Source organism: Helianthus annuus, chromosome 12, assembly GCF_002127325.2.
Source record: "Helianthus annuus cultivar XRQ/B chromosome 12, HanXRQr2.0-SUNRISE, whole genome shotgun sequence".
Taxonomy (NCBI): Eukaryota; Viridiplantae; Streptophyta; class Magnoliopsida; order Asterales; family Asteraceae; genus Helianthus; species Helianthus annuus.
In genome coordinates this window covers 55,843,892-55,867,863 of record NC_035444.2, presented here as the reverse complement: position 1 = coordinate 55,867,863, position 23,972 = coordinate 55,843,892, and the positions used below count along the sequence as shown (strand labels likewise).

At 37.8% G+C, this 23,972-nt stretch overlaps 2 long non-coding RNA genes across 2 annotated transcripts; one reads left to right on the top strand and one right to left on the bottom strand.

Moving 5' to 3' along the window:
* Nucleotides 1-2,053: 2,053 nt before the first annotated feature.
* LOC118484707 lies at nucleotides 2,054-3,101 on the bottom strand. Its single transcript, XR_004874115.1, has 3 exons — nucleotides 2,735-3,101; nucleotides 2,570-2,639; nucleotides 2,054-2,451 (listed from the first exon to the last, which is right to left on the bottom strand). It is a non-coding gene; the product is annotated as an uncharacterized LOC118484707 (long non-coding RNA).
* A 2,983-nt stretch (nucleotides 3,102-6,084) lies between these two features.
* On the top strand, nucleotides 6,085-22,737 carry LOC110896686. Its single transcript, XR_004874114.1, has 3 exons — nucleotides 6,085-6,225; nucleotides 7,646-7,701; nucleotides 22,600-22,737. It is a non-coding gene; the product is annotated as an uncharacterized LOC110896686 (long non-coding RNA).
* The last annotated feature ends 1,235 nt before the right edge of the window (nucleotides 22,738-23,972 follow it).

Here is a 23,972-nt window from a genome sequence, read left to right as displayed (position 1 = left end):
AATATAATTTTATATATTAAATAATAAAACAATATATATCTTTAAAAACCTCGTTTATTACACGAGTTGAATAAATGTTATTTTATATACTACATAAAAAAATTATATCTTTAAAAACCTTGTGCATTGTATGGGTCGAATAACTGAATAATTGTAATTTTATATATTAAATAATAAAAAAATTATATTTTTAAGAACCACGCACATTGCATGGGTTGAATAAATGTAATTTTACACATTAAATAATTAAAAAAAGTTATATCTTTAAAAACCTCGTGTATTGTATGGATTGAACAAATGTTATTTTGTATGGTAAATAATAAAAAAAAATATATATCTTTAGAAAACCCGTGAATTTCACCGGTTGAATAAATCTAATTTTATATACGAAATAGTAAAGAAAAATTATATGACTGAAAAAAACTAACGGTTTTACTGGATACGCGATGAGTAGAGTTAGTGCAAAGATGATTTTTTTAAAAGAAAATACATTATTGAAGAAGCAAATTAGCAACCATTTAAGTGATAAAATGCGGGTACCAATTCTAACAATTAGATTTATGAGTTATGTAATAAAATTGATATAATAATTTTGTTAGTAACGAAAATAAAATTATATTAATACAAAGTTTGATTTTTGTGATAAATAATTTGATTTACTTAAAAATATCTTAAATTAACAATTTTTTACTCATATTAACTTATCTTTTAACCAAGCTGGTGTTTGTGTAATATCCATATAACATATCAAAATTTCGACTAATCAAAACTTCTAGTTATTTGCTTCATTTTTAATTGTTGGCAACCTTCTAATTATTTACTTATTGTTGCCAAAATAGATGACGGCAGAGCAAAAAGAATAGGTTTAATACAATGGATAGGGGTAATATTGTTATTAATTAAAATCTATAATATAATAATTATATTTATTTAAAAACAATCCATAATATAATAATTATCTTTATTTGAAACAAATTATATCCATAATTGTAATCGTTGTGAAATATATATAATTTTAATAATTTAAATTAAATAATAATTATCTAGAATTAAGTAATAATAGATGGTCTAAAAAAATGACAAGTGTCCTTTTATTGGTTTATTTTATTATATGTATAGAAGATTATATGAGTAGTCTCCATTCGGCAAAATCCGCGGGTTTGGTAGTGGACCAAAATGTGCACCCAGTAACCCAGGGGAGCCCAAACAGATTTTGTTCAAATTTTGAGGTTAATATAACAAAGTAGTGTAAATACGGTAATAATAATAATAAGATCTTGTGATTAATAAACCATTTTCAATAAAGATAATTTATAACTACTTATGTGACGTCCACTCCCCATTCCCAACTCCCGACGTTTATATCTCCAAACTGTCGTGGCTTATATAGGTTTTAGATAAGAATCAAACAATAACCTCTACTACAGAAGTCTTAAATAACATGATGCGGAACTCTAGTAGTCTAGTGAAACCCTAAACTTGGATTGATATATGGATTGGATGGTCAAGTGGGCTAAAAATCTTTTGGGCCCAACGAAAAGAATATTTTTCTTTTTTCTAAACCCAATTATAACTAGTTTAATACGGTGGACGGGTTACGCTAATGTATTATATAGTAACAACATGAATGAACCTGTGATAATAACTAACTTGAATTTACATATTTCCCATGATGTAGATTATAAGGTCACTAGGTTAGAACCCCGTGTATTACACGGGTTAAATAAATATAATTTTATATATTAAATAATAAAACAATATACATCTTTAAAAACCCCGTTTATTACACGAGTTGAATAAATGTTATTTTATATACTACATAAAAAAATTATATCTTTAAAAACCTCGTGCATTGTATGGGTCGAATAACTGAATAATTGTAATTTTATATATTAAATAATAAAAAATATATTTTTAAGTGAAGGTCATTCTCGAAAGAGCAAAGCAACTATTTCGGTAATGATGAGGAGGGCTATCAAAGATGAGAATAAATTAAATTAACTTTTATTTAACGACAACAAACTTTATAACTAAATACAAAGCCTGACTGGAATTAAACCAAAATACAATTACAATAAATCTACAAAATCAAACTCCCCCACTTCTCCCATTCAAGAGCCCCAGCACACTTTGATCAACTTCTAACCCAAAGAAACATCTCTTTTAGTCAACTCCACCAATTTAAAATAAGGCACCTCCGTGCTGTTAAAATATTTCTCATTTGTAGAAAGCCAAAGCTTCGAAAATGTAGCTAGCATAAGAACAGACACCACTTTCTTCCATGTCTTCAATCCTGGTTGGCGCTTGAAGAAGTCCAGCCTCTTCTGAAGCGAGTCCCCATCTTTCGGAGGCTCGATCTTCATCCATCTACAAAACTGCCACCAAGCGCTTTTGGGCGCGCGACAACCGTCGAAGATATGTTGCACATCCCCGTTATACAACCCGCACCTGCTGCATATAGCGACGTTTAATTGCATTAACTAAAGATCAATCCATCTAAATTCAAGCAAAACACAATTCACATTTAGATAAGGAATTATATTTAAAAAATGCTGATTATAAAACATACCCATGGAAACAATGGCATTTAAGCTAGAGATTTTTTTCTCATGTATTAAAATCAAAGGATCATCTGATTCCTGTAGAAATGAAAAAAGAAACCTTCAGAATAAACTCTTAATGCTTACACATTTTTGATTCCTTGTATTGGTGACGAAGTAAGGTGATATATAACCTCTGTCCAACTTTATTCCCTCAACCACTTCCAATTCATTGTAAAGTGTTTTACCAACCTAATGACTTTCAAAACCGCCATAAATACAAAACTATACAAGTAAGCAATTGAATAAATTATGAAGGAGTCAGTGAGTATGAGATGCAATTCAATACCGTTGAATCACCCTACTAAACAAACAACAGAAGGGTTATACAAAAAAGGAACTTACTTTGATATCTTTGTTATTGCAATTCAATATCTTAAATAAAGCTTTTAAGAGCTTATACCACTAGACATGTATAAACTGTAAGTCACTTACATATATGGTAATGGCACCCTCTTTGCCAACTTTTTCCATAGCTTTGGCAATAAGCTCACCAATTTCTCGTTCTCCATTTGCTGATATTGTACCAACCTTTTAACATCAAATAAACAAAATGACACATAGCTAATAAGATGACTTATTTTAAAATGTTCGATAAAATTGGTTTTCAGATCCATTATTAAATAAACAAACCTGTGTTATTTCTGTAGTACTGATCATTAGGGATGAGCTGGGTATCAAAAACGCCAAAAAGTGGGTATCAAACCAGTACCGAATATGCCAAAAAGTGGGTACCGATTCGGTAACGAAACATATACGCACAAGAATTCAGGTACGATATGCTCATCCCTACTGATCATCCTAGCTCTACTCTTCAAGTTTGTGACAACTGAATCAACAACCATGGTGATCCCACATCTAAGATCCATGGCGTTCATTCCAGCCGCAACTGACTTGCAGCCTTCTGAATAAATTGTATGAGAGTGAGAACCGTTGCACAAGTGGTACCTAAAACATAAAAAAATCATGTAAGTAGTCAGCCTTAAAACATAAACAAACTTACGATTCTTTGCTCATTGATCTTCACCTAATCAGCAACCATCCATAACAGCTGAGTGCAATATGAGAAATTCATTATATCCATGTGTGTAAGTCAATGCAACAAATTTCTATGGGATCATATGATTTTAAACATGATAATTCTTTGACAAATAGATATCTGACCTTTTGTTCAAACTCCATCCGATTTTGGATTGCCATATAGAAACGAAACATGATGAATTCTCTTAAATCCAATCTAATACGGAACAAAGACTAGTGATTATCTATATCTGCAAAACAAAGGGTGAATTATGATTTGTTGATCCAAGGATGACAATAGGAAGTGAGAGAAAGATTAGTGTACCAAGTGAACTCATGAGGAAGTCATTAAGTCAGCAATCAAAAATCAAAATCATGGAGAGTTGGAATCATAAACCCTACTGAATCAATTATGCACCATGTTAACCATCAAATATCAATGATAACTTGGGCACATATCTAAAAAATTAATCAATACAGAAAATCAATTCAGAATCAACCAACAAATTTACCATTCATCACCAATTTTAGCAAAATTAATTCAGAATCAACCAACAAATTTACCAATATTATCTTCCTTAGCAACTAAGGTGGCAATCTTCTCGTCCTTAGCTACTAACGTGGCACCCTTCTTGTCTTCAGCTAGTAATTGTAACATGAGGGTGAAACTGAGATCGAATTAGCAATACAGAGGAGAAATTAAGATCAAATTAGCAATACCAAAGTGAATTGAGATAAAATATAGCAATACCGAAGTGAAAATTAGATCAAATTAGCAATAAAAAGGTGAAATTGAAATCAAATTAGCAAGACATATATGAAAATTGTGTGACTTACAGTTCAGAGGCTAGGGTTAGGTATGTGTAAGCGAGTGCAAAGAAAGAAAAAGAAGGGAATCATGTATGAAAGTGTATCCAAAAATCCTCGATAATCTGGACTTCCATCTCGATTTCAAGGCATCCAAAATCTTGGAACAATTGCTTGGAACCAAATCTCCGTCAGAATCAGTGGCTCAATTTCTGTGTACTTTCAATCATTCCACCATCGAAACCACGTTGTGAAACTGCCTCAAAAAGGTGTGACCGCATAATTAATACGGTCTGGATGCAACGGTTACCCTAGGCGACGTGGGAGGAAAACTGGGATGTTGACAACGTGGGGAGACAAAAGGGGGATGGTGGGAACTGCCGTGAACTGCGGGGAACCGCCGAGGCAGTGGTTAAAAAAGTGAGTTTAAATGGTCAGGATTTAATCTCAGCAAGATCCGACGGTAAATATTATTTTAAGAGTTGGTTACACTTAATGGGAACCATATATATAATTTAAAAGTTGTAGAAATAGTTTGAGAAATTTCATGATAAATTCTCATTCTAAGTTTGGGACACTATGACATTTGAGATTTTTCGATTAATTTTAGTACTATTGTGAAACAAGTTTATAATAATAAATGTGTCATTTTACTTAATTTTCAGCTAATTAAGGTATTTTGCGGTCAAGCAAGCATTTCATAGATTTTAGAAATTACCATATCGCGTAGGGAAAAAACCCTAAAACGAGCGTTGGTGACGACCCGGTTAAAAATTTAAAAGTCTAGAATTTGGCAAAACACTTGGAATAACATAAAACAATTTATTATAGAGTAAATTACAAAATTCGTCTTTTATGTATGTTACTACCTCGCCGTTCATTGTTTCAAACAATCGACGATGGTGATGCTTTGATTGCCGGTTGTTTTGATTTCTCTGACTATTTCAAGAATCCTTGATAACAAAACCTACTTTCAAATTCGAATCATTGATTTGCCATCATTGGAGGCGTCAAATAGGATTGAGTGGAGAGGCTTGTGTAGATAATAGCGATTGTAGCAAATTAGATGTAACGTTTCGCATTTTGTACTTTTCTTATTTAGAAAGTGTTTTCGTATTACTATTTTTGGAAACTTGTAATCATATTGTGTTCGTATTTCTTTTTCAATATTGTAATCTGAGACTTTGATCATAATAGAATACTATTTTTATACTTATACATGTTACATACTTGAATTATACGTTGCAATCTTGAATACATACTTGTACGTGAAAACCGATACTTGAAATACTCGAATTGTCAATTATACCTGCATTATACTCATACACTACTTTGATGCGCTCGAAATACCCAAAAAAACATGCTTAATAATGAGTTTTTAGCACAAAATGATGGAATAATCAAACTCTAGGGGTCAAACTGTAAATTTTGGAAAGTTTCTTGAAATTATACACATTCGTACCATGCGCTTGAAATTGCATGACCATGCAAGCTGTTATCCACATAACCATGCATATGATCCGCATGAACATGCGAGCACATATGACCATGCACCTAATTTGCATGACCATGTAGGTTTGTTACCCAGCTACAGGTTCTAATGCTTTTTAACCACTTTTTCCACCTCCCTTCTCCTCCAATCGCCTTCTAACTCAATTATGACTTAACCCTAATCCTCCCATATAAATCCAAGCCGTCTCTAACATATTTCCACTTTCCACAATCTCATTTCACTCTCAAACACACCTAAAATCATCAAGAACTTCTCTATTTTGGGCATAAAGTTCAAGTGCTCTAAGTGTGTTTTCACTCACTTTTCTTCTTATTTCTTCATGCTTTCTTCTTCTAATCTACTTGGACAACCTCTAAGAAGGTTTCCACAATTTTGCCATGGCAAACTAAGGTGGAACTTCACCATATTTGGGGTCCAAAGTAGAGTTAAAATTCTGCTTTGAATTTTATACTTATTACTTGGTTATTTTGATTAAAACTTGGTGTAATCTTATACCCACCAAGCTCCTAACTAAGCTCATAGTTGTGGGTTTCTGTTGTGGTTGATTTCCACCACGAAACAAGCTTAAAACATATTTTTAAATTCTGCCCATATATGTTCTAAGTGATTGAAACCATCCAAGCTTTCAACCTTCCATGTTGAAAGACTTGTGCATGAGTCATGTTTGAGCCATGGAAGCTTTCGCTCTCCAAACTTGTTCTACAAACCTCACTTTTTCATACCCTAAGGGGCTGTTTGTTTAGCTCTTAATGGTTCAGACCTCTTACTGGTTCAACACTTAATGATTCAGATTGTTTGTTTCACGAGCAGATGTCTGAATGGTTCAGACATTTGCCTCTGAATGGTTAAGTTTTATACTGAGTCTGAATGGTTAAGACCTCTAATCTGAATTGGTCAGACATTTGTCTCTGAACGGTTAAGCATTATACTGGCTCTTAATGGTTCAGACCTCTTACTGGTTCAGCACTTAATGGCTCAGACCTCTTATTGATTCAACACTTAACCATTCAGAAGTTGCCAAACAGCCCCTAAGTCATAAAGCAACTTCCAAAAAAGAGACAAGGCTACAACACGTCCCCGAACACTTTCCATGATCGGGACGCACGCATCTAGCTTACTCTCTTGGTTGTTTTAGGACTTAGAGGAGTACCAAGTAGCTTCCAAGAATCAAAGTAAGATAACCCCACCTCGCCTCCAACATTTACCATGTTAAGTATGACACGCCCGGGTTTTTTGTACTTGGCTACTTGACAAACTTAGTTAGTTATATTTTTTTTAATTCATGACCAACTGGGTCATCAACTAAGTTGATGACTTTGTGCCTTGGTGAATATACAATGAGGTTTAATGGATGGAAATCATCCTACCTCCATGCTTCACTTACATGATAATACATGATGGATTAAATTATAACTTATACTATAAGATAATATATATATATATATATATATATTAACCGAATTCTTGATGCTAATCGGGTTATGGTTAGATGAAAAGGACTTAGGTTATATTATCTTCGTTTATAGACTCCTCGTTTGTGATTCTAATGGGCAAGTTAGGACCCATGAAAACACATGAAACCTTAGTGTCTAGACGAGTATCTAGACAAGATATACTTTCGTGTACATATACTTTTATACTTAATTCCGAATCCAAACTCTCTACGAACTTCATATACTCATACACCTTCATTTCCCTAATGTAGGGTAACTTTAGTGCTCTACCCTCAATGACTCGTCTGTGACAACTGGCCCAAAACCGGTAATTTCCGTACAGTTTAATTATTATTTAATATCTGCTATTATGTGCTTAAATGTCAACATTGTCTGATTAGATGCTATACTTGTGAATTCATGCACGTTTTATACTTCAAATATTGCTTTATGCATTACTTTTAGCGTTGCGTCAGAAAGACTAGTAAACTCACCGGTAAGACACGTTGTGTCAGCAATACTGCAGAAAGCAGTCAGATGATAGAATTAGTGCCTAGGAATAGGTCCAACCTCTAAAATACCTTAAAACCCAAGTGTGGATACGAGGGTTAACATATAAACTTTCCGGAAGCTAAACTATGCACTAAAAGACACCCGAAACACACTTTAAATGCAGAATTCAGCATAAATCAGCACTAATTTAGCTATAAACAGCTATTTAACACAATAATATCATGCAAAATTTATGTTTTATTGTCCAAAATAACTTACAAAGTGTCGGGAATTAAAACTGCCACAAAAGGTGCTTCATACTTAGTGAAACTACGCAATTCAGCACTTTAACGAACCGTAACGAACCGAACAACCGGATAATAACCGGGACATCAAAATTTGACTAGAAGTAATGTTTTTATGATATTAAGCTAGTATTGGTGCTAGAACATCTTAAAAATCATAAAAACACCTAAACACACTTAAACTAACTTAAACCCCCTCATTTGCACTTTAAACCCTTAACTTCCAAAATATTACATTTAACCCCCCCTTCATGTTGCAAACGGCCGCAAAGGGCCCCACATGGCTTTTATTATTTTATATAACCATGTCTCCTAACTAGTTGGCATAAAATCTATGAGAAAGATCATGTGTTGGATTTTTCTTTATAAAAACCATAAGTATTCACTATTGTCCATTAACACATAAAAACTTCATCTTCTTCCTCCCATTCCTTCTTGGTCTCGGCTCAAACTCACCACCCTACCACCACCATTTCCAAGCTTCAATCTCATAACCTAAGGTAATCTAGAGGTGTATAGAGGCCATCTAAGAAGGTGTATGGTGCTAGAAGTGGAAGGACCTCACTTTGGAGCTTTTAACCTCTCATTTTCTTCCTTGTTCATCATCTTCATTTTTGTGCCTCTTCCCTAGCCATTAGAGCTAGTAGTAAGCTTCTTGATCACTAATAGTTCATGTTTATGTTATGTACAAGTTTCACCATCTAAACAACTTAACTTCTAATGTTAAAAATGAAAAGATCTAACATATTTATGAAGAAATCAAGTGATTACATGAATTTTTAGTGTATGTAATGAAGTTTTTGATGTTATATCTTGTGTTTATGTTTAGATCTAGTATGTTAAATCTTGGATCTAACAAGTTTAAGCATGGATCTTGAAGGATCCATGGTTAAACTTGAAGATGAACATATGAAGCATAATGTGAACTTGAAATATGAATTTTTATGCATAAACTTGTAATCTTGAAATAATAAAATGTGTGTAGAACTAATTTTTGAAACTAAAACTCATGGAAAGTTTGTTAAAAATTCAACATAAAGCTTGTTTTCGAAAGATCTAAAACTATTAAGCATAGATCTTGAAAGATCCATGGTTAAACATGAGATTAAAAACAATGATCTTTCTAATAAATATAAAAGTGGTTTTAGAAACATGACTTACAAACTTTGAAACCATTAAACTCATGGTTGAGTTGGTTAGTAAAATAAAGTCGTACAAAAGTACGTGTAAAATACTCAAGAACACTTATTTTTAGAAAGATCACCTTATGTAAAGTGTATATCTAAAAGACTACACATTTTTAACAAGAATCAAGTTCACCATGATGTTTCATATGGAAAAATTAGTATATGTTGTTGGTGATTATTGTTGGATAATTGTTTTGGTGTTGAAAAGAAAATAAACACATGTTTTGAAAATATGGGAAACCTCCATTTTTAGGGGAAACTATGTCAAAATTTTTATAAAATTTTGACACTTAGAAAAATATAAGTTTTGGTGAAACTTATTCCCTAAAAATTCATCTAAAAATATTTACCAAGGTTTCCCTAATTTTTATGTAAAATTACAAGTCAAGAAATGTGTGATTTCTTCAAGTTAAAAATTAATATTGAGTATGTATATTTTTAAGGAAAATAAATACGTTTAGTGATCACCAAATTTTGTGCTAAGTGTATATTATGTGTATTATATGTAGTAGTGTATTAGGACTTGAAAATACACAAAATACTCCCATGGAGTATGAATACAAAAATACACATACAAATACATGAGAATACATAAGTATACAAGTATACCAAAAATACCCCACAAAGAAGCACATGGACGAATACAAGAAAATATATTTAAGAAAATATATTTCTTAACATATTATTGAATTTGGACAATTTGGGCTTAAAAATATATTTTTGGACAATTCTATAACCATTACCAAATATTGGAATTTATACGAAAATCGGGTCTATAACAAGAATAACCATATATATATTTTATAGCATGAAAAAATATATATATATTTCATACAAGTCTTAAAAATATATTATTTTTAAGAAATATAATTCCGGAAAGTAATAAAAATCAAAGTATTGATTTTTGGAGAAAAATACAAAATACGCAAGTATTTACATAAAATACAAGTATACTTTCCTAAGAATATTTGTACAAAAATAATATTGAGAATATTATTTCACAAAATACTTATATTTATTGTTGGGAAAATAATATAAGTAACTCACTTGATGTCACACCCCAACCGATGGCGGAATCATCGGGGCATGGCACTGAGCGAAACAGATTGTCCAGAAGTTTCACAACAACTATCATTACTATTTAGTTTAATTAATACGTCCCATACCGTATCCCAAATAATAAAACAAGTTATTACAGATAAGCATCTAGTCAAATATATTGTTCCGACAACTCAGATTTAAATATAAATATAAAAATTGTTCAATTGCTTCTAGAGACTCGATCTGCAAGATCTACAAACAACTATGCTCTAGACGCTTATTCTAAGCTCGCCTTCCTAGCAGATAAGCATCCTAATTGCCTGTCACATACGTTAAAGTAAAGTCAATACATAAAATGTAAAGGTGAGCATAAAAGTTTGATAATAGCATATAGAGTTCGAAATAGTTTACGCATAACCAGCACGTACACAGAGGAAAACGAAGCATGTTAATTATCGACATGGATCTATCGATACCAATGACTGCGGGTTGACTGTCCGAGACAGTTCGCAATACATGATTACCACCGTAATCCATGCAAGTAATTGGCCTTAACAACCCCCGTGTGAACGGGTGTTGAGTCCAAACTATAGTACTACGTCGTTAAGGCAGGTAGACAGCATTCCACGTGTAAACATAACAACAAGCATTCATTTAGTCACGTAATACATGCAGAACGGTCAGCGTTTAAATAATTGAGTAGTGTGTTTGATTGTAATTTTAGATAAGTAACGTATGTAACACCCAAAAGTGCTAAAGCAAAAAGGGTTCAGGTATACTCACAGCGATTGATTGATGGATTGAAGGGAGTGCTTGAGAGTAGGGTTAGCCTGAGTAATTTGATAGCATAACGATGAGTAACGCGTAAAATGGAAACAAGTGCTGATGGGTAGAACAACCTGGTCGATCGAACTGTAGGTTCGATCGAACGGGTTGTTCGTTCGGTTAGATAGTCCGTTCGGACAGCCTATTCGATCGGCCGGTAGGCTCGATCGGTTGGACTGTTCGAGTGGATTGTTTCTTCCTTTGAGTAGGATGTGTTTGTGTATGATGGCTTGACCTTTTGAAGTTTTCGTTGTAGTATTTGAGAACATTGAAGTGTTCTTACCTTTCAAATCGATCGATCGAACAGCCTGTTCGATCGGCCGGCTTAACCGATCGGTTAGACACTTCAGTAGTAAGTCCTCAGCAGGATGTCACCTGATCGAACAACATGTTCGATCGAGTGGCACTCCTATACATCGAACGAGTTGAAAATCGATTAATGGTTGAAGCATAGTATCTCATGATCCGAAGAGTAATTCAACCCAAACCGTAGTTCGATCGAACATCACTTCGTTCAATACTATACTTCATGAAATTGTCAAAGTGTGGGGCCATGTGCTAGCCGATCGGCTGGCCTGGTCGATCGGCTGACATGTCCGATCGGTTGGGCTGTTCGTTCGAACAGCCTATTCGATCGGTCAGCATTCTGACCTGGTCGGCCTGTTTGTCTAACACTTGGCTGCTCTGATTGTTTGACGTTATATCGAGGTATTTTGACAACGAGCTGAACCATGGAATCCTTCGTTCTTACTTGTCTCTCCTGCTCGGACAGGAACCACCCAAGTCCGGCCGGTGAACGGTTCGGAACGGAGTTTATAGTTTAACTCCAAATCGGTGAACCTCGTAGATAGAATCCGAATCTTGAACCACATAATCATTAGGATGATTAGTGAGTTGGCTCAAGCTCCGTTTCTACCGATTTGAAGGCATTGAGTGTAAAAGTGTTGAAAGAAAGTTGGAATCTTTCAATCCTTTACACCATGTAATGTTTAGATCTGTGATAGATCTTAGTTTGTTTATGTGGAAATCGGCTAGATCCAAGTGATTCTTGGTGGATTGAGGCCAAAACATGAAGTTCTTGAAGAACACCATGATGACATCATCCTAGAATACTTAGATCTTGATGATTTCATGGTTAGAAATCAAGATTTGAAAGATAGAAAGGTGTAGGAGTGTGTATTGATCAAGAAAGTACAAGATTTAAGATGAAAACTTACCGAAATCGGAAGAAATCTGAGAAAAGAAGGGGAGCACCAGCTGGTCAGTCAGAGGGTTTCCAAAAGTGGAAAGAATGACAATGATAGGCCTATTTATAGGCTTCCAAAAGGGGAAAGAGCTGGCCGATCGGCCAGGCATCCCGATCGGACAGCCTGCTCGATCGGACAACCCTTTCGATCGGCTGGGCTGCTCGATCGGCTAGGAGCCTGATCGATCAACAGTCTGCGTTGAGCGTTTGGTACGATGATTTCTGATATTTCGATTTTGATTGAAGACGATACGAGTACGATAGAGTTTCCTATTCAAATTACTTTTAATCCCAACCACTATATCTACGTACAAGCATCTATATTTCACACTATCCTTTCGCTACCATTCATCATAATTCGGTTTCGATTGAGTTCGATTGAGATTCGAGTTTCGATTCGATTGATCACCACACATAACATAAAGTAAACACGCACAGGTAACACGTAAGGCACACACACACGTAATATAACACCAAATTCGCATAATTCGAGTTCGATTGATGATTCGATTAGCTTGATTATTGATTGATTAACTTTATCGCATTGTTACTTCCTACTATTCACAGTCGTAAAGCGTTTCGCGTCGATTAAACATTCGATTACTTCGATTCCTTTGATAAACAACACTTACTCCACATAATACAATTAATAAAACATAAAATAGACTAATTACAGTCAAAGAAGTCAAACTTGACTTGGACTTTGACTTTGACTTTGACATTCGAAAACACGGGGTGTTACAGCCTCCCCTTGTTTAGGGAATTTCGTCCCGAAATTAGGCTGAAAGCTGCACAGCGCCGTGAATGATCTTACCAATTTCTCGCTTCAGATCTTTATTTAAACAACTGCGGGTACTTAGCCTTCTTGTCGCTTTCGAGTTCCCAAGTAAACTCTGCGCCTCGTTTGCCTTCCCATCGGACTTTCACGATAGGGATGCGCGAGCGTCTGAGTTGCTTGGTTTGGCGATCCATGATTTTGACAGGCTTTTCCACAAAATGCAGCGTTTCGTTGACTTGAAGGTCGTCGAGAGGTACAATCAGATCATGATCAGCGAGGCATTTTCGGAGGTTTGACACATGGAAAGTCGGGTGGACGTTACTAAGTTCCTCCGGTAGTTCGAGTCTGTAGGCGACCTTGCCGATACTTTCCAGAATCTTAAAAGGTCCAACATATCGAGGTGCTAGTTTCCCTTTCTTGCCGAATCTGACCACACCCTTCCAAGGTGATACCTTTAGGAGTACGTAGTCGCCAACGTCAAATTCAAGGGGCTTGCATCTTCTATCGGCGTAACTTTTCTGTCTATCCCTGGCTTTCGACAAGTTGTCTCGAATCTGAAGGATTTTGTCAGTCGTTTCTTGTAGTAACTCGGGACCGGTTAATTGCGAGTGACCGATCTCGTGCCACACAATAGGCGAACGACATCTTCTTCCATATAAGGCCTCGAATGGTGCCATTTGTATGCTGGCATGATAACTGTTGTTGTACGAGAATTCGACTAACGGTAGGTATTTGTTCCAACTACCACCGAAGTCTATGACACACTTGCGGTGCATGTCTTCAAGAGTGCGGATCGTTCTTTCAGTCTGTCTGTCGGTTTGGGGATGGAATGCGGTACTCAGGTTAAGCGACGTACCAAGAGCTGCTTGAAACGTTTCCCACAAACGCGAAGTAAACCGAGCGTCACGGTCTGAAATGATGTCACGAGGCGTACCATGATTACAAATGATCTCGTCGGTGTAGATTCGGGCTAGTCGTTCTACCTTGTAGTCTTCCCGTATTGGCAAAAAGTGGGCTGATTTGGTCAGATGATCAACTATAACCCAAATGCTATCGTGACCTGATGGCGTGGGCGGAAGTTTGGTTATGAAATCCACAGCTATACTCTCCCACTTCCATATGGGGATTGGAGGTTGTTCGAGTAAGCCAGAAGGTCGTTGCTGTTCAGCCTTAACTCTCGCACAAGTCAGGCAACTTCCAACATAAAGAGCGATATCCCGTTTCATGCCCGGCCACTAGTACTTGTAGCGAAGATCCTGGTATATTTTATCGGCACCAGGATGAATAAAATATCGGGATTTGTGGGCTTCGTCCATTATAATCTTTCGCAAATCGGTTCGCTTAGGGATCCAAACTCGGTCCAGACAATAGAAGATCCCATTTGCTTTGCTTACAAGCTGAGCTCCATCGTGATAGATCCTCTCTTTCTTCAAAGTGCGTTCATTAAAGCAAGCATGCTGGGCTTCGCGGATGAGGGTTTCGAGATCATGCTCGGCTTGGGTATTGCGAATACTGAGCAAATAACTCCGTCTGCTGAGCGCGTCGGCAACAACATTTGCCTTACCTGGGTGATAACGAATCTCACATTCGTAATCGTTAAGAAGTTCTACCCATCGGCGTTGACGCATGTTAAGTTCTTTCTGATTAAAGATGTGTTATAAACTCCTGTGATCGGTGAAGATCGTACCCTTGGCACCATATAGGTAGTGTCGCCAAATCTTCAATGCAAAAACAACTGCGCCTAGCTCGAGATCATGGGTTGTATAGTTCTTCTCGTGGATTTTGAGCTGACGAGATACGTAAGCTATAACCTTGTCCCGTTGCATGAGAACACAGCCAAGACCAAGGTTGGAAGCATCACAATAGACAATGAAATCGTTGTTTCCGTTGGGCAATGTGAGAATAGGAGCATTGCAAAGCATATGTTTGAGGGTTTGAAAGGCAGACTCTTGTTCGGTTCCCCAAACAAAAGGCTTGTCTTTATGGGTAAGGGCGGTAAGCGGCACAGTGATTTTAGAGAATCCTTCGATAAATCGTCGATAATAGCCCGCTAGTCCGAGAAAAAAACGAACTTCAGACGGGTTTTTAGGCGTAATCCAACTTTTAACTGCTTCGATCTTCGCGGGATCGACATGAATACCTTGACTATTAACAATGTGATCCAGAAATTGAACCTCCTCCAGCCAGAATTCGCACTTGGAGAACTTGGCGTAGAGTTGATTCCCCTGGAGTAGCTCGAGAACCAAACGTAGATGTTGCGGGTGTTCGGTTTTTGACTTAGAATAGATCAAGACATCGTCGATGAACACGATGACGAAACAGTCTAGAAATGGCTTACACATGCGATTCATCAGATCCATGAAAACCGCGGGTGCGTTAGTTAAACCAAAAGGCATAACAACGAATTCATAATGCCCGTATCGAGTACGAAAAGCGGTTTTAGGGGCGTCTTCCTCTTGAATGCACAATTGATGATAGCCTGAACGTAGATCAATCTTCGAGAAACACTTAGCACCTTGCAACTGATCAAACAAGTCATCGATTCGAGGTAAAGGGTAACAGTTCTTGATGGTTAACTTATTCAATTCCCGATAGTCGATGCACATCCTGAACGACCCATCCTTCTTTTTAACGAAAAGGACTGGTGCGCCCGAAGGAGAGGTGCTCGGGCGAATAAAGCCTTTTTCAAGTAACTCCTGGAGTTGGTTCAAAAGTTCCCGCATTTCGGATGGCGCGAGTCGATAAGGGGCTTTGGCGACAGGGTTAGCTCCAGGAATAAGATCGATACGAAAGTCAATATCATGACTTGGCGGTAGTCCAGGAAGATCGTCAGGGAACACCTGAGGAAATTCATGGACCACTGGAACGTCTTTGACTTCGGCCTTCCTTTTCTTTTCCTTCTCCGCTACTACAATGTTGGCCAAGAAAGCTCTGTATTCCTTGCGGAGGTACTTGCTAGCTTGGATGCATGACATGAGCTTGAGACCTTTCGAAGCTGTTTCACCGTACACACATAATAGATCACCATTAGCAAGCGAGAATCGAATCATTTTATCAAAACACACAACTTCAGCATGGTTTTCGCGAAGAAAGTCCATGCCTACTATGATGTCGAAGCTTCTGAGTTGCATGGGAATAAGGTCGATAGGGAAGATGTGATTGTTGAGCTCGAGGGTACAATCACGGAGAACAGAGTTAACGGCAACGGTTCTTCCAGTAGCGACTTCAACTTCAAATGACGAGGGGAGATAAGAACGCTTACGACTAAGGAGCTTCTCGAATTCAAACGACACAAAGCAGTCACCGGCTCCAGTATCAAACAAACACAATGCATAAATACCATTCACAAGGAACGTACCATTAACCACGTTGTTGTCAGCCTGAGCTTGACGGGCGTTGATGTTAAAGGTTCTGGTACGGGTTGCTTGTTGCTGCTGCTGAGGCTGTTGTTGCTGCTGTTGGGGCTCTTGTTTCACCACCCTGTTCGGGCACATGTTTGCAAAGTGGTTAGGTTCACCACATGCAAAGCAGACTCGAGCATTGACCGCGAGTGCTAGAGCTGCGGGTTGGCCTTGAGGGGCTGGGAGTAGAGCTTGATGAGCGGCGACAGGAGCTGCGGTGTTACGGGGACCATAGCGACAGTTCGCAGTGAAATGACCATAGAGATTGCAGTGAGCGCAGAAACGACAGGAGATTCCCACCGGATGATGATATGAGCATGTCGGGCAGAGCGGGAGGGGACCTGTGTAAGCACGCTTTGCTGGTGGTGCATTGGCCACTGGAGCTGGTCGGTGATGAGACTGCTGTTGAGCCTGTACGGCTTGCAGAGGGGCAGCAGTTGTTGTGACAGCACAGTTCTTGTTGCTGGAGCTGCTGTTGTTGTGCTTCTTCTTTCGGCGTGATGACTTGGATGGCTGAGCAGTGGTGGTGTCGGCGGTTGGTGCAGTAGTAGCTTGATGTAGAGACTTGGATGGCTTATCCCAGAAACCAGACTTTACCCGCTTGTCATTGATCTCGGCGGCAAGCAAGTAGGTCTCCTCAATTGATGATGTCTTGGCGGTGTGAACAAAGTCGGCTACACAATCAGGTAGAGCTCGAATGTACTTCTTGATGGCCATGTCTGGTGTCTTGACTTGATCGGGACAGATAATGCTAAGCTGCTTGAAGCGAGCAGTTAAAGCAGCGTTGTCTCCATCCTTCTGCTTGATGTTCCAAAACTCGTCCTCCAGCTTTTGGCGTTCATGGGGAGGGCAGAATTCGTCCATCATGATGGCCTTCAGCTCTTCCCAAGTCAGCTCATAAGCTGCATCATTCCCGCGTTTGTTTCGTTTGCCCGTCCACCAGTCTAGGGCTCGGGACTGGAAAACGCCGGTAGCATTTAGGGTACGGAGATTTTCAGGACAGCCGCTTTGGCGCAGAGTGACTTCAACCGAGTCAAACCCTTGAAACATGGCGGTAGGGCCATCTTCTCCGGTAAACTCTTTTGGTCCGCATGCCTTGAACTGTTTGAAACTAAAAACGGTCTTGTTAGCATCTTTAGGAGCATCGGTTCGCGACTCCTCAGACGATTTGCTGACGTTTTCATACACCTCGCTCACAGCTTTTGCCACTTGCTTGGCGATGATAGCAGCGAGACGCTTGTCTCTCTTTTCTTGGCGAGTAAGAGGGGTTCGGTGTCCAGATGACGACATGGTCTGCAACAGACATTGTCGTAGGTCTCAAACACAACAAATCGAGTCTCACCTCACACGTCTACTACTTACTAAAGCTCAGGAACACGATAAGGCATGAATCACAGAAACACATAAGCACAAAACCACAGATTCACGTAGTCACAGAAGCACAGAAACACATAGAGCACAGAATCACATAAACAAAGAAGCACATTCCTATTTAATCACCGAGGTAGATAATGTCAAGTAATTCTCCTGTCATCACACAGTAGCACATACAGTATCCTGACTACCTCTAAGTCTTGCGAGTATTCGAATATAGCGATCGCGTATAGCATATTGATTAGTATAGCATATCGTATGGCATGTCGAGTGTAGTATAAGCGTACATCGTAGCACAATGTTGTCTAGATTTGCAGCGACTTGTTAGCGTATTGAGATAGAATAGCAATGCGAGTCGTGTGTGTCGATCGAAGCGATAGTAAAAATCGAATAATCCTTCAAAAATTCAAGCACATAACAGATATATACACATAAAACATATAAAATTGACGAATGATTAGAGTAGGCAATTGCGGGCTCAGAATCGAAACATATAAAATCGAGAGATAGATTGTCTGCGGCTATTAGACGTCGACTACCCAAAGCGATTCGACTATTCACAATAGACTTGTCGTCACATTTCGACTTTCAGGTTCGTGTTTCTGCCTCGATTCTTGGGCATTCCACACGCATTCCCTAGGTCATACTCATGAGTTCAGGTCGTTGGAGTCCGTCGAGGCTTTGGTGAGATAAATAAAACCCAGAACAAGTTGTCAAGGTTAGGGTTTCACCCCTAGCTTAGCAACTTCTTCCTTGTTTTTGTAAAAATTGAGGAGATTATTCATCAAAATATGGATTTCACTCCTGATTTGGTATAATTCTCCTCGTTGGTTCTGAAAAATTAATGAACAAATCATTGATGAATTGATAGAATCAGCATTGATCAAGCAATTTAGTCGAGAGTTTGCGGTTTTCACACCTAATCCTGGCTAAATCGCTTGATTCTATTTGAAAATTCGAGTGCAATGATAGGGAAGAATAACAGGATATGGCACATAAGCTTGGTCTGTTGGTTCCTAACTATAGTCTAGGTCTCTAAGACAGCGACCCGGACTAGGTCGTGTCTTGCCTAATTCCCTATAGTTATGGCTCTGATACCAATCTGTCACACCCCAACCGATGGCGGAATCATCGGGGCATGGCACTGAGCGAAACAGATTGTCCAGAAGTTTCCACAACAACTATCATTACTATTTAGTTTAATTAATACGTCCCATACCGTATCCCAAATAATAAAACAAGTTATTACAGATAAGCATCTAGTCAAATATACTGTTCCGACAACTCAGATTTAAAAATAAATATAAAAATTGTTCAATTGCTTCTAGAGACTCGATCTGCAAGATCTACAGACAACTATGCTCTAGACGCTTATTCTAAGCTCGCCTTCCTAGCAGATAAGCATCCTAATTGCCTGTCACATACGTTAAAGTAAAGTCAATACATAAAATGTAAAGGTGAGCATACAAGTTTGATAATAGCATATAGAGTTCGAAATAGTTTACGCATAACCAGCACGTACACAGAGGAAAACGAAGCATGTTAATTATCGACATGGATCTATCGATACCAATGACTGCGGGTTGACTGTCCGAGACAGTTCGCAATACATGATTACCACCGTAATCCATGCAAGTAATTGTCCTTAACAACCCCCGTGTGAACGAGTGCTGAGTCCAAACTATAGTACTACGTCGTTAAGGCAGGTAGACAGCATTCCACGTGTAAACATAACAACAAGCATTCATTTAGTCACGTAATACATGCAGAACGGTTAGCGTTTAAATAATTGAGTAGTGTGTTTGATTGTGATTTTAGATAAGTAACGTATGTAACACCCAAAAGTGCTAAAGCAAAAAGGGTTCGGGTATACTCACAGCGATTGATTGATGGATTGAAGGGAGCGCTTGAGAGTAGGGTTAGCCTGAGTAGTTTGATAGAATAACAATGAGTAACGCGTAAAATGGAAACAAGTGCTGATGGGTCGAACAGCCTGGTCGATCGAACTGTAGGTTCGATCGAACGGGTTGTTCGTTCGGTTAGACAGTCTGTTTGGACAGCCTATTCGATCGGCCGGTAGGCTCGATCGGTTGGACTGTTCGAGTGGATTGTTTCTTCCTTTGAGTAGGATGTGTTTGTGTATGATGGCTTGACCTTTTGAAGTTTTCGTTGTAGTATTTGAGAACATTGAAGTGTTCTTACCTTTCAAGTCGATCGATCGAACAGCCTGTTCGATCGGCCGGCTTAACCGATCGGTTAGACACTTCAGTAGTAAGTCGTCAGCAGGATGTCACCTGATCGAACAGCATGTTCGATCGAGTGGCACTCCTATACATCGAACGAGTTGAAAATCGATTAAGGGTTGAACCATAGTATCTCATGATCCGAAGAGTAATTCAACCCAAACCGTAGTTTAATCGAACATCACTTTGTTCAATACTATACTTCATGAAATTGTCAAAGTGTGGGGCCATGTGCTAGCCGATCGGCTGACATGTCCGATCGGTTGGGCTGTTCGTTCGAATAGCCTGTTCGATCGGTCAGCATTCTGACCTGGTCGGCCTGTTCGTCTAACACTTGGCTGCTCTGATTGTTTGACGTTATATCGAGGTATTTTGACAACGAGCTGAACCATGGAATCCTTCGTTCTTACTTGTCTCTCCTGCTCGGATAGGAACCACCCAAGTCCGGCCGGTGAACGGTTCGGAACGGAGTTTATAGTTTAACTCGAAATCGGTGAACCTCGTAGATAGAATCCGAATCTTGAACCACATAACCATTAGGATGATTAGTGAGTTGGCTCAAGCTCCGTTTCTACTGATTTGAAGGCATTGAGTGTAAAAGTGTTGAAAGAAAGTTGGAAAATCCTTCTTTCAATCCTTTACACCATGTAATGTTTAGATCTGTGATAGATCTTAGTTTTTTTATGTGGAAATCGGCTAGATCCAAGTGATTCTTGGTGGATTGAGGCCAAAACATGAAGTTCTTGAAGAACACCATGATGACATCATCCTAGAATACTTAGATCTTGATGATTTCACGGTTAGAAATCAAGATTTGAAAGATAGAAAGGTGTAGGAGTGTGTATTGATCAAGAAAGTACAAGATTTAAGATGAAAACTTACCGAAATCGGAAGAAATCTGAGAAAAGAAGGGGAGCACGAGCTGGTAGGTCAGAGGGTTTCCAAAAGTGGAAAGAATGACAATGACAGGCCTATTTATAGGCTTCCAAATAGGGAAAGAGCTGGCCGATCGGCCAGGCATCCCGATCGGACAGCCTGCTCGATCAGACAGCCCGTTCGATCGGCTAGGAGCCTGATCGATCAACAGCCTGCGTTGAGCGTTTGGTGCGATGATTTCTGATATTTCGATTTTGATTGAAGACGATACGAGTACGATAGAGTTTCCTATTCAAATTACTTTTAATCCCAACCACTATATCTACATACAAGCATCTATATTTCACACTATCCTTTCGCTACCATTCATCATAATTCGATTTCGATTGAGATTCGAGTTTCGATTCGATTGATCACCACACATAACATAAAGTAAACACGCACAGGTAACACGTAAGGCAAACACACACGTAATATAACACCAAATTCGCATAATTCGAGTTTCGAGTTCGATTGATGATTCGATTAGCTTGATTATTGATTGATTAACTTTATCGCATTGTTACTTCCTACTATTCACAGTCGTAAATCGTTTCGCGTCGATTAAACATTTGATTACTTCGATTCCTTTGATAAACAACACTTACTCCACATAATACAATTAATAAAACATAAAATAGACTAATTACAGTCAAAGAAGTCAAACTTGACTTGGACTTTGACTTTGACTTTACATTCGAAAACACAGGGTGTTACACTTGAAAAATAAAAAATATAAATTATTTTTAACAACTTATTACCTCGAAAAGTCTACATGAACGTATAAAGAACAAATACATAAGCTAAAGATGGTGACTTGTACTTGTGTGATACAAGTCTAGTGACCAACATTAATAGAACATGTATAGGTCACGACGCTACAAAACCAACCGGTGAAGTTTGCGGCGCAGGATACGCCAAGTTGTGAATTCATGTCCCCACTTTTAAACTTTTACTTGTTTTATAAACTTGGGGAAAATACATGTGTTATGGTATGTTGATTTCAAAAACTTAGAAATTATACTTTAGATCATGTCACGAATAGGGTACCATAAGCACCATTAATCAGTTACATACCAAGACCGCAAAAACAAAAATGTTAGATCTAATGGGTTTCAGGCAACCACACTCTTGGCCACTCTTTTACCAAGCAGTGCTTTTGTGTCTCTAGTCGTGAATCGACAGTCATGAATCGACAACTAAAAATGCCTATGGTTTGGATGCTTCCTATGTCGTTACACATATTAATGGCCTTGCAAACCATTAGCGATCTCGATTTCCTTACATTTACAGAAGTACATATTTCAGTACAATTACATACCATGTTTTCTACAACGAATGCTTAAATGTTTACATAAATCTGCATGAATTCACACCAACATTATGTTGACGATTTTTTAAAACTCACATGTATTTCAGGAAACAAGTTGGATCTTGGGCGCTGGTGTTATTTTCAAGAAGTAAATTTCAAGTTTAGATGTCATCCACTTTTGTTTTGTACCATAACTTGAGGGTTTTGGTTGAAACTTAAATGACTTGTGTTAATAACATTTCAATCTTATGAATGGATGAACATCTTGTTTTAAATCATATAGATGTTTATTATAATTGAATGCAATGATATTGAGCAAGTCACACATCATACGCTTCCGCAAAAGTCAGGGTGTGACATCGTCAACTCACGTTATGTAACATCCCGAAATTTCAAAACTTTATACTAGAATTATAAAGTGTATAATAAACAAGAATAAACTAACTAGGATAAATAACCTAGTTAGATAAGAGTCTTGTAGTAACACTTGAATGAGTTAAAAGGCCAAGAATATAAACTAAATAAGAGTGGAGGGACTAAAGTTGTTAAAATAGAAACTTAAAATACTAATATTAGAAAAATAAAATAAACCAAACACCTCAAAATGAGGCCTGGTCGATCAACAGAAGGAAGGGGGCGACACCCACACTTCCAAAACCTAAAAATCTACTAATCTCTCAAATTGAAGGCCAAAATTCAGTTGAAATCGGAATCTAAACATAGAATCGTGATCACCTCGTCAAGGGGGTCATAAGGTATGTCAAATTAGGTTATTTTGATACAACTCAAATTCTTGCATGAGATTGAAATCGAAGGTTGAGCTTGATTATGTGTTGTAAAACATGAAATGGGAAGTAATGTGAAGTCTAGGGACAAACCCTAGATGATTTCTTGTTAAAATCTTGCATGTTAGTTGTAGGAATCAAAATCACTATAGTGGGTGATTAGTAAGTTAGTAGAACTTGATAAACACTAGGATTAAGACTCTTGTTCTAGTGAAAACTGAAATTGTGAGATAATCTCTGAAATTGTTGATGTTAAAATATGTGTATATTGTCTAATTGAAGTTGATTTGAGTGATAAATTCAAGTTATGAACTTGTTATGAATTGGACTCTTTAGGCAAGGAATCCGGAACGTCAAGTGGACACGCCGGAGGTGATACCCGCGGAAAAGGTGTGCTTTGAAGGTACGTGACTTAGTCCCGTTAACTTATGCTTAAAATGCTTTGGTTTGATATGTAATTGATGTTGTAGTGTAAAGGATGCGTTTGATGCGTCGTTTAAGTGACGAAGTACACTCAACCATCAAACGGGTCAAAATAAGGACTTGGAATTTAGTTTGGCATGTCAACAAGTGATAGTTTTCACCAATTAGCCAAACGGGTCAAAAGATGCTTTTATAAAAGAATCATGAGAATAGGGACTTGAAAGTCTCATATTTCGTTAAGTGGTGGATTGTACCACGTTATTAAATTGATT